General features: G+C 48.5%; 1 protein-coding gene across 1 annotated transcript in view; it reads left to right on the forward strand.

Annotated features, from left to right (window-relative positions):
* CIROZ (ciliated left-right organizer protein containing ZP-N domains) overlaps positions 1-16,522 on the forward strand; it is a 48,918-nt gene that overhangs the window by 604 nt on the left and 31,792 nt on the right. Inside the window, exon 2 of the mRNA XM_075603500.1 lies at positions 8,420-8,543. The gene's annotated coding sequence lies outside the window, so the exon portion shown is untranslated. The remainder of the gene's footprint in view (positions 1-8,419; positions 8,544-16,522) is intronic.

A 16,522-nucleotide genomic window follows, 5' to 3' on the forward strand; every position in this document is an offset into this window, starting at 1 on the left:
GGCTAATCAAAGCTGGGTCCCCTCCCACTTCCCGTCGAGGGGGGGGTGAGAGAGGCAGACGGAGGTGTAAGTCTTTTTTTATTCCGTTTCCCCAAGCTAATAGCCGTTCTGCGAAAATAGGATATTTATCAGATGTAGTGTTGAATGAATTAAAACATATACTTGTACATTTTCTACTTTCCGTGAGCGACCCCCACTTTCAGGAATAAGATGGTAGCGTCCAGATCTGCGGTGTGTTGTGCGCAGGCGCAGAGAGAGCTCGTGTTTAGGCCTCAGCCTCCCACACAAAGGCAGTTTAGGCCGCAGCATGTTTATATTGATGTATCCGCCATTTCTACGGGAAACAGACCTGCAGTATTAAAGCGCAGTATTAAAGCGCAGTATTAAAGCATATACTTTCCATCAAAACAATAGGACTGATTGCGTTTATTTTACCACATTGTAATATTTCATATGGTGTGTAAGGCAGCTTATATGTTAAATGCATTTAATGTCAATAGATTTCGTCTGCAACATGGGAGGAGAGCAGATTTATTTCATTCATACAGTATTTTACCAGGAAAAAAATAAATTGTAGAGCTACCTCTCGTTTTTAAGTGTGTGCTGAGAGCAATCTAGAAGTATAAGGTAGCAAAAACAAAATAGTCGAGTAAGACTGCGGCCAGGGTGGCGCTAAGCGTGCAGGCGCTAATGCGCGGCGGCGCAAGCAAGCGGCAAATTCAAATTTGCTTGCCTGGCAAGCAGATAAGCGCCGCGCATGCTCAGGCGCTTGCTCACGCTGGCCACACACATTGCTGCAATGTGTTTCATCGCGGCCAGCGTGAGCGCGCCCGCCCGCTCAGTGCCACCTTGGACAAGGCCTTAGGTGTGTGCGTTTATTGAATTTAAATATTTATATTTAATAAAACTTTGTTTTTATAATTCCACAAAATATGCTATTTATTAATTAGCGTTTGAAGAATCCAGATTTAAGATACGTGAGATGTATCAATTAAATTTTGGTGTAAAGTTAAAGAAGCGATCCCCACACTGAGCTTTGTTTATGCTTTTTTAACACTTGTTTTTTGTACAGAGTGGAAACTGGGGGGTTTTCTCCTGAGCTGAACCATGTTCTTTTCAGCTTCCGCATAATTATATAATGTATACCCTGTTCATTTATGTAACTATTTGTAACCATGTATTATTTGTCATATTAACTATGTCCAGGACATACTTGAAAACGAGAGGTAACTCAATGTATTACTTCCTGATAAAACATTTTATAAATAAATTCAATTCCTGTGATACTTACTGGTGGTAAGGCTTAGTTAGACGGGATTGCTGTACAGTATATTAACTCTTTGAGTGCCATAGGACGTAGCTACTACGTCACGAAATGGGACATCTTGCCGCTGCTAAGGAAAGTTATTAAGGGGTTAGGGCTAGGGATTTTAGGGTAAGGGGTTAAGTTTTTTAGGGTCAAGATTAGCTTTAGGGTGAGCAGTTAGGGGTTTTAAGGTAAGGTTTTAATGTTAGGGGCTTTTTGGGTAAGGTTAAGGGGTTACCTTTGTTGCGAGACGACCAGCGGCCAGCGACCCTCGGCGGTTGATCGGTCACAGACGAGTTGGCTGCGGCAAGTTGTCCTAGACGACTACATTATGGGTTCTGACACCCTAGGTGCCACATGACATAGTAACTACGTCCCTCCAAAAAATGCTTGTTTTCTTAGGCTGAGTCCATGGTCAGCGTTTAGGCGCTGACCCGTGCTGAGGCGCGCTGACGCTTGTCAGTGAGCCCCTGCAGCCGCAATGAGAGCGGCTTTAGCAGGGGCTCGCGCACGCTTCCCCAGGCGTGCGGAGGCGTACCACTTAAATTTTTTAGTTTTGGCACTCACGGGAGCGCAGGGCCGGTCACGTGAGCGGTCCGCCCAATGAGGGCGAACCAGCTCCGTGACGTCACTGGCTCGCCCCCAGACGGCGCGCGAACTAAGGCCAGGGAAAGCACCCGCTTTCCCTCAGCCTCAGGGCGCCTACGCATGGCTGCAGTTACCATGGACTCAGCCTAAGGGGTAAAGTGATGGCAGATGGAAGGGGGATAACTCCTTCTGTTCCGTCATCAGTGACGTAGCGGTCACATGATCACAAGTGCCAGAGGAGCCGTGGCCTTCTGGCACTCAAAGGGTTAAAGCATCAGTCCCCATCAGAAGTCTATATACGTTTAATATATCATGCTTGTTTCTTGCCCCCTGAGCATGTATTTCCTACTTTAATAAAGGGGGGTACATAATCTCCTGGAAATATTATATTTCAATCGCTTACATCTGAACTAAGTATTAGGTTTAAAATATAGCAACAGCATCAGGAAGGACAAAAATAGATCTGTTAACACAGGGGGGCGCACCCCTTGGGGGGGCGGGAGATTTGTCTGGGGGTGCACGGGCGGTTGCAGAGGTCCCGCGTTCTTCCCCCATGCATTTAAATTAAATGCCGGGGATCGCGTGAGGCCTCTGCAACAATAAAACTTACCAGGATTCAGACGCTGTGACGCATCTCCATGGGTCACGTGACGTCACAGGCGGCAAATGACACCGCAGGTCACGTGACCCTGGAGCGTCATTTGACGCAGCTGTCAGGTAGGAGGGGGGGGGGGCGCAAGCTCAGAAACAGGCAGACGGGGCGCAGCAGGGAAAGTTTGCACTCCCCTGTATTAACATATGTAAAAATAAGATACAAAAAAACAGCAATCAGGGAAATGCTCAGGAGACAAGCTACTAACATTATATGAGCTAGGCTCATATCCTTCTGGGAGGTTTGCTGCTTGAAAAAGGGGTTTCCTGCTCTGGAGCTTATTTAAAGAGCCTATGAAAGTCAGGATCTCCCTCTTTCTCTAAGGCTGCGTCCCCACTAGCGCTGAGCGGGCGGCGCTTGCAGCGGTTACTTACATACAGGCATACCCCGCATTAGCGTACGCAATGGGACCGGAGCATGTATGTAAAGTGAAAATGTACTTAAAGTGAAGCACTACCTTTTCCCCACTTATCGATGCATGTACTGTACTGCAATCGTCATATACGTGCATAACTGATGTAAATAACGCATGTGTAATAGGCTCTATAGTCTCCCCGCTTGCGCACAGCTTCATACAGGTAGGGAGCTGGTATTGCTGTTCAGGACGTGCTGACAGGCGCATGCGTGAGCTGCCATTTGCCTATTGAGCGAGATGTACTTACTCGCGAGTGTACTTAAAGTGAGTGTCCTTAAACCGGGGTATGCCTGTATATCTATATATGTAAGTCCCCACTCACGCTGTGCGTGAGCGGGCACATGCAATCGCCACTTAAGTAAACAAAAAACGACCTTTTCAGCGCGCTCAAGTACCCGCAATGCCCCCCCCCCTCGTGCGCGTGTGTAAATGCAGGACACCCGGCGCTCATGCTTGGAGCGCTCTCCAAGCATGCGCGCACTCAGCGCCAGCGGGGACTCAGCCTAAGGATTTCCATGAGTTCAACTTTTCAAAATTAAGAAATGTTTCTCTCACTCAACTGAAACAATAGGTTGAGAACTCTGAAAACCCCGTTGCACTGTTCAGTAATTATTTTACAGTACAAATGGCATCCTGTAATTAAAATAATAATAGCATGTTCTTGTATAGCGCTGCTAGTTTTACGTTGCGCTTTACAGAGACATTTTGCAGACACAGTCCCTGCCCCTGTCCCCGTCTTCGGGATCTTCGGCCTGGAGACGCTGTTCTCCTGCGAAATCGAGGAGTCCCTGGAAACATAAGCTGACGGACTGCTGGCGCGAAGCTCCCCCTGAGGTAGAGTCCCAAATGCCGGGCCTCCCTGTCTACAGAAATCGAGATGCAGATGGCAGGGTAAAGGTCTGGCACCGAAATCACTTCATGCCCATTCTTCAAGTGGGGGAAAGTGACCCCGAACCACAGACAGTAGTAACGGCCAGTGAGCCAGAGGGGTCCTACAAGAACCCAGATTCAGTGGCTGAACCAAATCAGGATCCTATGGAAGGAGACAAAAGGGTGAAAGTGCGCAGCTAAAACATGATTCAACAGTGTATATAAAAACAGTGCAAGTGAAAGTTTAAATAAACAATAAATTTACCTTGTGGGAAATAACACTAATGTGACGTCTGCAGCCTTTCTTGAGGGGTGGCTCGACACCCCTGGGGCTATAGAAAAAAACAAAAAGACAGGGCGCACAACGCACATAGCGAGGCACAATTAAAAGATAATTTTACGAAAAAATTAAAGGTTCTGGGTACATCAATATAATGAAAACCAAGCAGTGGGTTAGTGGGGTTACCACACGGAAGAAATGATCACAGCTCTCCACTGGAACGGACGCGAGGCACTGGATACCAGCAGACCACATCCAAGGCAGCAGCTTCCGTGAGACCTTCAGTCAGGGTAGCCAGATGTTGGGGACCGGTGAAGAGTCCCGTGTAAAAGTCCCGTTATGGGGCTCAGAAGCCTCCGTCAGTCCTACAGCAATGCAGCTCCAACAGCACGCCGCTCAGACCCGTGGTGCGCCTTCTGATGACGTCACGACACTCTCCTTCTGTGCATTGTGCGCCCTGCCTTTTTGTTTTTTCCTATGGAAGGAACCTCTTTTAGTTCAAATGGAGACTGGTGGGCACCTCCTGAAGGAGCAACAGGTAATGGACCCGCGCCTCATGTACCCTCACCACCCTCAACAAGCCGTCCACCTGACCGACGAAGCTCAAGCTTCGTTCCTCTAAGAGACTTTGTAGAGACTGATTCACCCATTATGAGAGGGTCAGGGCCTCAAGCCACGACCGCTGCTCCCAAGAGGGAGACGCGGAAGACAAGATACGCTGGAATCAGCGAGTGAGGTGCCCTCCCACTAGAGTGGCATATGATTCATTAGGGGCACCCCACTATGAGTGTCAGCAGCTGGCTCGGAGCAAGCTAGCTTCGATCATAACAATGTTTACTGAACTGTTCAATCTGGTTTAGAGTATGCATCAATTAAGTTGTATGATATGCACTGTATTTTTATTATATAACTTGTGTATATATCTTGTTCCCAAGCGGGGTCGTTGGAGTCTCCACTAGGGGAAGGATGTAGCTGAGCCCCCTTCTATCTGACGTGGGGAAGGAGGGAGGCTACGGCTGATCAGCCGGGGAGCGCTGTGGTGCTCGGAGCGCAGGCGGCCATATTGATTCCGGCGCATGCGCAGTGTGGACTTTGCACCTGCACCTGCGCAGAGACTAAGGAGTTGTGGCGGCCATTAGATAGGCTCCACAGAGGAGACCTAAGGACTACAAGTCCCTGCAGCCTCAGGGGCTTCAGCACCACATGGGGGAGCACAGCCAATACGGCTGTGGTATCCCCGGCCAGAGCAAGAGATACATTTGGTGCGCTGTGAGGATCACGCTTTAGTCGGAGCAGGGACAGCAAGGGGTAAGGTAGTGTCTGGGTGCAGGTGGCTCCAAGACTAGGCCCCAGCTAGGCCCCACTGACCCAGATCAATTGTCAGCTTGAGGTGCTATAGGGAAGGCCCCCAGATAGGGACCCATTAGCCCTAATAGTGACAGGCATTGCTTCAGTGACCGGATGGCCACGTGGTGAACTATGGCCTGCGGTCTGGGACCGGATCCAAGCATATATTATCATATATATATCATCTATCGCCCACCTTCCTCTACTCATCCCCCTTCTGCCTTTCTCTCTCACTTTGAATCCTGGCTCTCTTTCTTTCTCTCCTTAGACTCCCCTGTTCTTCTCCTTGGGGACTTCAACTGCCACATTGATGACCCCTCTCTTCCTTGGGCTTCCCGCTTTCTTTCTCTAACCTCTTCTTTTGGCCTTCAACAGTGGACTGCAGCCAGCACCCACAAGGATGGCCACTACTTAGACCTGGTTTTCACTAAAAACTTCTCTCTCTCCGACTTCTCCATTTCCCCTTTTCCTCTCTCCGACCATCACCTCATCTCATTTTCTCTCTCTCGCTTCTCTCCATCTCCATCTCGCCCTCGTTTTTGCAGAAACCTGCGCTCTATTAACCTACCAGCTCTTGATTCCACTTTACGCTCCTCCCTCTCCTCTCTCAGTTCTGCTTCAGACCCTGACAACCTGGTCAGGAACTACAACTCTGCCTTATCTTCCTCTCTTGATCTTCATGCCCCACTTTCTCTCTGCCGTCCTCGCCCTTCTAACCCCAGACCCTGGCTAAACTCCCACACACGCATGCTGCGTTCCTCCACTCGTTCCTCTGAACGCCTCTGGAGGAAATCTCATACGCTCGCAGACTTCATTCACTACAAATTTATGCTATCCTGTTTCAACTCTGCCCTCTTTCAGGCTAAACAAACCTACTTTTCATCACTAATCAACACACACAAGTCTAACCCACGCCGTCTCTTTTCTGTCTTTGACTCTCTACTCAGACCACCCTCAGCTGCCTCCTCTTCTTCCTCCATCTCACCTCAGGACTTTGCTGACTTTTTTAAGAAAAAGGTGGAGTCCATACGGCAGAACATCCCATCTGTTGCCTCCTCCCATCCCACAATGCTTCCCAACTCTCCTCCTGTCTTTCTTGACTCTTTTTCTGCTATCTCGGAGGAGGATGTATCACTACTGATCTCCTCTTCTCCCTCTACCACTTGCCCTCTTGATCCCATTCCCTCCCATCTCCTAAAACCTCTTGCTCCTTCTATAATCCCTATGCTCACACAGATCTTTAACTCTTCCCTCTACTCTGGTACCTTTCCTTCATCCTTCAAGCATGCAACCGTTATACCATTACTCAAAAACAGCAAGCTTGACCCTACCTGTCCTTCTAACTATCGACCTGTCTCCCTCCTGCCTTTTGCCTCCAAACTCCTTGAACGTCTTGTATTCTCTCGATTGCTACACTTTCTCAACACCTATTCTGTACTAGACCCTCTACAATCTGGCTTCCGCACTGCTCACTCTACTGAAACAGCCCTCACTAAAATAACTGACGACCTCCACGCTGCCAAAGACAGAGGTCATTACACTCTGCTCATATTACTCGACCTCTCTGCAGCATTCGACACCGTGGACCACCCTCTTCTCCTTCACATTCTCCATACTCTTGGTATTCGGAACAAAGCTTTATCCTGGATCTCCTCTTACCTCTCCCATCGTACCTTCAGTGTCTCTTTTGCTAACACCTCCTCCTCCTCTATTGATCTCTCTGTGGGGGTACCCCAGGGCTCTGTCCTGGGACCCCTTCTCTTTTCTCTCTACACACTCTCTCTAGGTGACCTAATCACATCTTTTGGGTTTAAATATCACCTCTATGCTGACGAAACACAAATTTACCTTTCAACCCCTGACCTTACACCTGCTATGCAGACCAAAGTTTCTGAATGCCTCTCTGGAATATCATCCTGGATGGCCATCCGCCTACTGAAACTTAACATGGCAAAAACAGAGCTCCTTATACTACCTCCCAAACCTGGCCCTACTACATCCTTCCACATTGCTATTGGAAATACGATCATTCACCCAGTAGCCCAAGCACGCTGCCTAGGGGTCACACTTGATTCCTCTCTCTCATTCTCCTCTCATATTCAAAACGTTTCTAAAACTTGTCGCTTTTTCCTCCGCAATATCACAAAGATACGCCCTTTCCTCTGTTACTCAACTGCTAAAACTCTGACTCAGGCCCTCATTCTCTCACGTCTCGATTACTGTAACCTCCTGCTGTCCGGCCTTCCTACCTCTCACCTGTCTCCCCTACAATCTATCCTAAACGCTGCTGCCAGAATCACTCTACTCTTTCCTAAATCTGTCTCAGCGTCTCCCCTGCTGAAATCCCTCTCCTGGCTTCTGATTAAATCGCGTATCTCACACTCAATTCTACTGCTCACTTTTAAAGCTTTACATTCTTCTGCCCCTCATTACATCTCAGCCCTAATTTCTCGCTATGCACCATCACGACTCTTGCATTCTTCTCAAGGATGTCTTCTTTCTACCCCCTTTGTATCTAAAGCTCTCTCCCGCCTTAAACCTTTCTCACTTTCTGCCCCGCACCTCTGGAATGCTCTTCCCCTCAATACCCGACTAGCACCCTCTCTATCCACCTTTAAGACCCACTTTAAGACACATCTGCTTAAAGAAGCATATGAGTAGCACTGGATAATCATGGACACATGACACAAAGCTTGGCCCCCTGCAGACGCACTTACTAGTATTCCCTCCTACTGTCTCTGTACGTTCTCCCTACCTACCAATTAGATTGTAAGCTCCTCGGAGCAGGGACTCCTTCCTTAATGTTACTTTTACAGTATGTCTGAAGCACTTATTCCCATGATCTGTTATTTATATTTGTTATTTATATGACATGTATTACTACTGTGAAGCGCTATGTACATTTTATGGCGCTATACAAATAAAGACATACATACATATATTATCATTTTATACTTATAGGGACACACTCCAGCAGGAGATTCCTCCAGAGGCAGACACCTGAAGATCCGAGCGGCGTGGGACCACATTGCGGCCCAGCGGACCCATCAGCCAAGGCTGCCTGGTCTGGCCTAAGACCAAGAAGGTATCTCATCTATGTGCACCAACGGCCATACACATGGGTAGCGCTACTCCCCACACACTTTGGGGTGGGCCTGTCTTGTGGACACCGGGTGGTTAGGTGCCCAGGGCACCCTCATAACTTTTGGGGAACCTCACCGGGGTGTGGACAATGTGGTGGTCTTACACTGTGGATGTACTGTGTGGGTACAGCCTTGCGTGGCCTTGTTACTATAGTGTTGTCTGTTTATATGTCAGTAAATACGTTTGGAAATATGACTGCTGTCCTGAATTTTCTAGGGAGAGCTTTATAACTTCCCCAGAGCATATGCAGTATTTTTGCCTCATTTACATATGATCCCATGAAGCAACATACTGTACCACGCTCCTCGTTTTTATTTATTTTATCTCTCTTCAACTGGAAGGCAAGGAAAAAGAAGAGATGGATGTCAGACGTCTCTGACAAAGAGGCTGGTGCACGGGAATAGTGCACGGGCCCCTTCACAGGACAATGTTTCGCTGAGGAGGGGGCTATGTGATACCATCACTGTCCTCTACGTGCTGGAATAGGGCAGCTATGTGTGACGGTTCAGGGGATTCCTTCCCCTTTTATCTCTCCCTCTGTCTCATCTCCTCCCATTCCCTCTCCTCTTTCCCACTCCGGTCCCGTTCCCTCTCCCCCACTGCCTCAGCGCTTACCCCGCAGGTCCCACGTACCCACACGGTCCTCAAGTGCCTGTCCTGACGTCCCCTGCTCCCAGATACCCGTTATGCCCACGGACAGTGCCTTACCTCCCCTGGCAGCTCCGTCCGCTCCCTTGCCTCCTCCCGTCGAGGTGCCCACAGCACGGCGCTCTGCGCGCCTGGTGACGCGGCTTGTGCGCTCGCTCCCTCAACTTGCGGAGGGCGCGCTCGCTCCTCGTCGGAGTCCCGTCGTTCCCCCGACTCCTCCTCTAGGTGCCTCCGTGCCATCTCCCTGTCACAGCCTGTGTGCGCGCACCTTCAACTTACAGAGGGCGCTCGCACACGCTCCTCTCATAGGCCCGGTCACGATCCTGACTCCTCCTTCCAGTCCCTACAGGCCATTCCCCTGATGGTTCCTTCTGTCTCCTCTTCTCTCCCTGTCCTATCCCCGTTGTCTCCCCCTTCTCTCTCTGCTCCTCCCCTCTCTCCTATTGGTGTGTCTCCCTTTATAATCCCTGTCTGTCCTCTCTATCGTCGCTCTGCATAGTTCCTGTTTCACTGTGTGTGCTGACCTATGCTGTGCTCCTCCTGTGTCCCTGCTGTATCCTGCTCCTGTGTTATACTTTGGATTTCCCTGGCTTTGACCCCTGCTTGTCCTCGACTACCCTGCTCTCTGTACCCCTTGAACCTTGCTACGAACTCTACCTTGCTGCTCTCTAGAATCCTCGGACCTGGCTTTTTACCCTGACGACTCTACTCTCTGGACCCCTGGACATTGGCACACGGACACGACCATTCTTACTCTAATACCAACGGACGTTGCAAGTATCATTAACTACTTCCTCAACAGGCCCAGCAACGCTATACCACACTCCGGGCGTGCTCCCACTGCTGTGGGTGTGTGGTGTAATACCGTTCCCACCTCAGTACTGGGGTCTTGCCAGGTCTGCGGGCATACAGGCGTGACACTATGGAACTTTCCAACGCACAGAGAGTTAATCTCCCTAGGGAAGCCAGCATAAGCTGCTGCCTAATTGAGCAGGCTGAACAAGGAAGTGTTTTAAGGCAGACACAGAGAGCTGCTATGGAGAGAGCCTGCTGTCCCAGAGAAGGGGACAGAGAAGAGTTCTCCACAGCTGTGGAAGATGGCACAGCCCCCTAGGCCCGCTGGACAGTGGTCGCGGATCTTGCTGGGACTGTCTGGGTTGTTAATCCCAGGAAGAAAAAGGAAGGACGAGAGACTGTGCTGAAGCAGGGGATGTCCTTAACATTGGATTTACAGAGGAGAGATTCTCTGAACTCTCGTAGGGCCGAGCTCCCCTGGGAAGGAAGGACATGAGACCACGCTGAAGCGGGGACGTCTGCTCCAAAGGAGTAACAGATAAGCAAAACCCTTTATTGCTGTGTTCAGAGACTTTATATGTGTTCAGCTATAATAATACCTGTTTGCGGTCTTAACCAGCTTAGCTGTCCATCCAGGTAGCAAGGATTGAAGCCAAATGTGTTGACTCCTAAGAGGAGTAGGAGTTTGTTTTATGATTTCATTTTGACTTAAAATGGACGGTGGGCCTGTTAGTATATTGTTTATCCCTGTAAATAAACCCCATATAGAGAAATACTAAGTTTCCTGCCTTAATCTGAGACTAAAAGATGCTACAACGTGGTGTGGGAATCACAATTGGTGGAGTTTAATGCAGGCAGTCCAAAAGGCACTGAGCAGCGGAAACTACGGGTTTAAAAATAAATGCAGGGATTTAAAATTACCGACCAACTGAAGTGAAAAGAACAAATTCTGCAAGAAAAGTCTGTCCAACTGTGTATGACCAGTTGTTCTTACAGGATATACAGGGAAAGATATGAAGAATTGAGGAAATAGCGCCACCTGAGGTCAAGGTGAAGAATACAGCTGGAAAAAAAATGGAAGAATTTTTGTACCTCGGTACAGCGTGCCAAAGCAGAGAATACGGTTATATTTTTGGACAAATAAAACCACCATCCTATTATTTCACCGGAAGAATTGTGTTGCCTCCTCACTAACCACGTGTTAGGAATCCGATTTCTCAGCGCCGTCCGCGCAACACACAGACAACCCTCAGGGAGTCTCAGGGCGCGCAGCGGAACTCCCGCCTACCTGCCTACACGGGCCATCAGCTCCTCCGTCGCCGCAGGGCAGCTTCCCTCAGCGGTCCCGCCGTTCCCCCTCCTCAGTGGGAGGCGCGGTCCCTCCGTCCCGTGCGCACACGTGCGTCCTCCTCCAACGCTGGTCGTGTGCACGAGCAACTTAGAGCACGGGCCCAGCATCCGTTCTTTAGCTTCCACTCCTGCAGTAAGGCTCCGCCCCCGTACACCACGCGGGCGCACTCAGAGTACTACCAGTGCTCACCTGGGTTGTATCAGCCGCACCAATCCTGTGAGGCTCCCTGCAGTCCTCCTGATCCGCCTCCATCCCTGATTGGTCAGCCCAGCCTTATCTAACATCTCTGAGCCCTCACTCATCGCTCGATATACTCTCTGTATGGAAGTTGCTTGGTGTTCTCTTGGTGATTCTACAGGTTCTGACACGGCTCGTACGACTACCCCCTTTGGCTCCCGACTTAGGCTCTCCTCGGGCTACGTATTCTCTGGCATCCCACGATCACGGCTTGGACTTCAACCCTCCTCATCTCTCCGCTCCTTGACCTCGGCAGGGCAACTACTATTCTACTTCTACACCCGGTACCGGCAAGTATTGTCTACATTACATACATCTGGCCTGGCAACGCTTAACACCACACTCCGGACACGCTCCCTTTGCTGCGGGTGCGTGTATTCCTACTTCCCCCTTCAGCACAGGGGACGGGTCTGGTCTGCGGGCAGCACCAGCGTAACATTATGTCGAGCCCACAAGATGCAGACCAGACTGAACTAAGGCAGGTTCTCTCTGATCTGCTTCAGCAAAACCAGGCCATGGCGGATCAAATTGTGGCATTAACACGTCAGGTCGCCGTACTCTCGACCCGAGTACCAGCCGCTTCCGCTCCTGGTGTTAATTCTCAGCCCGCAAGCGCGGCAGTTGCTAGCAGCTCTGACGTAAAGATTCCGCCCCCCAAGCCTTACGCAGGTGAACCGCAAGAATGTAGGGGTTTCCTCAACCAGTGTGAGGTGCAGTTCGAAATGGCCCCACATCACTTCGACACTGAACGTAAGAAGGTAGCCTACATTTATAATCTCCTGACGGGCAGCGCCCTGGCTTGGGTTTCCCCGGTCTGGGAGCGACGTTCTGACCTAGGATTATCCATCCTTTAAGGCTGAGTTCCAGCAAGTATTCGATTCTCCCGCACGCCGGGAGGTGGCATCTGATTCTACGCGTTTCGTCGGTACGACTTCTTCAGGAATCAGATGACTGTACCTATTATTCCATATGTGAGTGCATAGCCATATGTTTTATCTGTGATGATCTCCAATACATTTAAAGACGTTATTGCGCAATTTTGGTATTTCTTATTATTTCTGGGTATTCGTGCGGTGGTGGAGAAAAAGTGAAAGGGGTCTACACCTGTGGATATGTGGATATCCATGTTCATTGCTCTAAACAGAGAGAGGAGTGTCTCTGTAATGCCTGATTTTTTAAAGGAAAATTGTGAGTGGATTACCTTTTTCACTAGAAAGAAAGAATTGAGACTGTATCACACTATGTTGCCTTTATTTTTCTTTTTCATATAATCACGTGACCATTGGTGCTCCCCTGAATCTTTGAGGAAAACTTCAGGCAGTGACTGAATGGCCAAGACCTAATACCCTCAAGGCCATACAACGCTTTTTGGGATTCGCGAATTACTATCGTAAGTTTATATGTAATTTTTCTACCATTGTGGCGCCCCTTACAGCTCTTACGAAGAAAGGGGCTGATCCTTCTGCTTGGCCACCTGAGGCTCTGTCCGCCTTCAAGGTACTCAAGGAAGCATTTGTATCCGCACCTATCCTCTGTCATCCTAACATCAATCTCCCCTTCGTTTTGGAAGTTGACACCTCCGATTGCAGGGCAGGGGCAGTTCTGTCTCAGAGACCTAAGCCCCAAGACAAGTTACATCCCTGTGCATACTTCTCCAAGAAGTTCTCATCTGCTGAGAGGAATTATGACGTGGGTAACAGGGAACTCCTGGCCATGAAGATGGCTTTCCTAGAGTGGAGACATCTCTTGGAGGGGTCGAAAGAACCGTTTACTATCCTCACAGATCACAAAACCCTTCTCTACATCGAGAACGCATGACGCCTTGGTTCACGACAGGCTTGTTGGTCCCTTTTTTTTTCCAGATTTGATTTTCACCTTTCTTATATTCCTGGGATAAAAAACGTAAAGGCGGACGCACTTTCCAGACAACATTCCTCAGAGGAGAGACCAGAGGAGTCCTTGGAGACCATCCTTCAACAGGAGAGGATTCTCGCCACATCTACCTTCAAGAACCTTGATTAGATTATGCATTCTCAGAGACGCATTCCTAAGGACTTGGCGGTTCCCGACAACAAACTCTTCGTACCTCCCAAATTTGTTTCTGAAGTCCTGAATTGGGGCCACTCTTCAAAATCCGCAGGTCATCCAGGTTTTAAAAGATTCTTGACCTTATTCGTCTGAATTTTTGTTGGCCCAAAATATCCCAAGATATTTTGGATTATACCTGCGCTTGTCCTATCTGCGCGCAAAACAAGACACTCAGTCAAAAACCCCAAGGTTTTCTGTTACCTCTACCAGTCCCCGATCGCCCCATGTCCCATATTTCAATGGATTTCATCATGGAGTTGCCCAAATCCAGAGGAATGAATACAATCTTGGTGGTCGTGGATAGATTCTCTAAGATGGCTCATTTTATTCCATTTAAGGGACTGCCCACCTCTCCCACCCTTGCTGATAGTTTTACGGATCAAATTTTTCGGATTCATGGGATCCCTTCCTCTATTGTTTCTGACAGAGGATCCCAGTTTGTGTCCAAGTTTTGGAGAACTTTCACCAAGAGATTGGGCATCTCTACCTCTTTCTCCTCTGCTTATCATCCACAGTCCAATGGACAGACGGAGAGGATCAACCAGTCCCTGGAAAACTACCTAAGATGCTTTATATCTGATTCCCAAGATGATTGGACTCAACTCCTTCCTTGGGCGGAGTATGCTGGTAATTCTGCCATGAATGAAGCCAACCGCGAGTCGCCTTTTTTTAAAATAAATTATGGGTTTCACCCTCCCTGCTTGCCCATCTCCAACATTCCTTCTGGGGTACCGGCCATAGAGGAATGCATTACTTCTCTCCAAACAGCATGGTCCAGGATTCAAACTACCCTTCTCGACTCCTCCCATAGATCTAAACTTCAGGCCGATCGCCACCATCGTCCTGCGCCCAGGTACAGGCCAGGGGATTTGGTATGGCTCTCCTCTAAAAATATCCACTTAAAGGTACCATCCCCAAAATTGGCACCTAAATTCCTGGGTCCTTTTCCTATTTTAGAACAGTTCAATCCTGTGGCATTTCTCCTTCAGCTACCACACAGTATGAAGATTCCCAATGTTTCCCTTTTAAAACCATTTATCACCAGTCACTTCTTCCCGGATCAGACTCGCAAGCCAGATCCAGTTACCATCCAAAATAATGAAGAGTATGAGGTCCACTCTCTATTGGATTCCCGCGTGTCCAGGGGTCAACTCCAGTTCCTGGTGCAATGGAAAGGTTTTGGACCAGAGGAGAGGTCTTGGGTTCCTTTGAAGGACATTCACACGCCGGGTCTTCTTAGAGCCTTCAGAAGGAAGTTTCCGGAGAAACCTTTTGAGGACCGTCCAGAGGCCATTCCTGAAGAGGGGGGTACTGTTAGGAATCCGATTTCTCATCGCTGTCCGCGCAACACACAGACAACCCTCAGGGAGACTCAGGGCGTGCAGTCCCTCCATCCCGCGCGCACACGTGTGTCCTCCTCCAACGCTGGTCACGTGCACGCGCAACTTACAGAGCACGGGCCCAGCATCCGTTCGTTTGCTTCCACCCCTGCAGTAAGGCTTCGCCCCCGTACACTGCCCGGGCGCACTCAGAGTACTACCAGTGCTCATATATTTGCAAAGAAGTGATCCAAAGATGATCACCAAAAAGATACCCGCTTTGTTGCACTCAGCCTAATTGCCTGTGTTTCTTATAGCTGAACAGTAGGTGTCCCAGACTTGCATTTGTAATGCAAACACCAAGGAGGTAAGTACAAAAGAAAAAATAATAAAGTTTTATTAAACTCATCTATCAAAAAATTATTACATATACACTCTAATAAAATGTTAAAACCAATGCCTCTATTGTCTACACAGTATCTACCAAATGTTGCATATAAATCAAAAAGCACTTGTGCCAAATAATCATTAATATCAAATTTCCTCCGTGAGATAATATATATGCAAAAGGTTTGGGAGGTGAAAACACCCTAATCATGGGTTGTAGCATAAAAGTATATATCTCAGTAGTTGTTGCTCATGGCTTCAATGTTTGAGACAAAGTATATATTAATTGATATAGTGTTGCAATACACAGTGTATATTCTCCTTTGTTCAATTCTCAGCAGCAGTGGATCCTGCACATTTAGCAACACTATTAAGACTGTTTACATATGAATCATACATTTCTCACATGCTACTTGCTAATAGAGAGTATATCAGCATAATATTACTCTCATAGAGAGTCTCAGTGCTCTAAAATACGTACTTTAAGTTCTCGGTATGTCTTTCCCACATACATTTTCTCACAAGTACACTTGATCAAATAAATGATCCCTTTACTGGTACAATTAATAAAATCTTTAATCCTGAATGTATTTTGTTTATCAGTGTCTGTAAATGTTTTTGTTTGGGGCATGAACACACAGGCTTTACAACGGTGATCTTGGTGATTCTACAGGTTCTGACATGGCTCGTATGACTACCCCCTTTGGCTCCCGACCTCGGCTCTCCTCGGGCTACGTATTCTCTGGCATCCCACGATCACGGCTTGGACTTCGACCCTCCTCATCTCTCTGCTCCTTGACCTCGGCAAGGCAACTTCTTTTCTACTTCTACACCCGGTACCGGCAAGTATTGTCTACCTTACATACATCTGGCCTGGCAACGCTTAACACCACACTCCGGACACGCTCCCTTTGCTGCGGGTGCGTGTATTCCTACCTCCCCCTTCAGCACAGGGGACGGGTCTGGTCTGCGGGCAGCACCGGCGTAACACCACGGTCATCCTGCAAAGGGAGCATATACGCACACACACACACACACACACACATAAAGCTGGGGAATTCGAAAATAGTATATGTATATATATATATATATGTG

This window comes from Ascaphus truei, chromosome 6 (assembly GCF_040206685.1).
Source record: "Ascaphus truei isolate aAscTru1 chromosome 6, aAscTru1.hap1, whole genome shotgun sequence".
Taxonomy (NCBI): domain Eukaryota; kingdom Metazoa; phylum Chordata; class Amphibia; order Anura; family Ascaphidae; genus Ascaphus; species Ascaphus truei.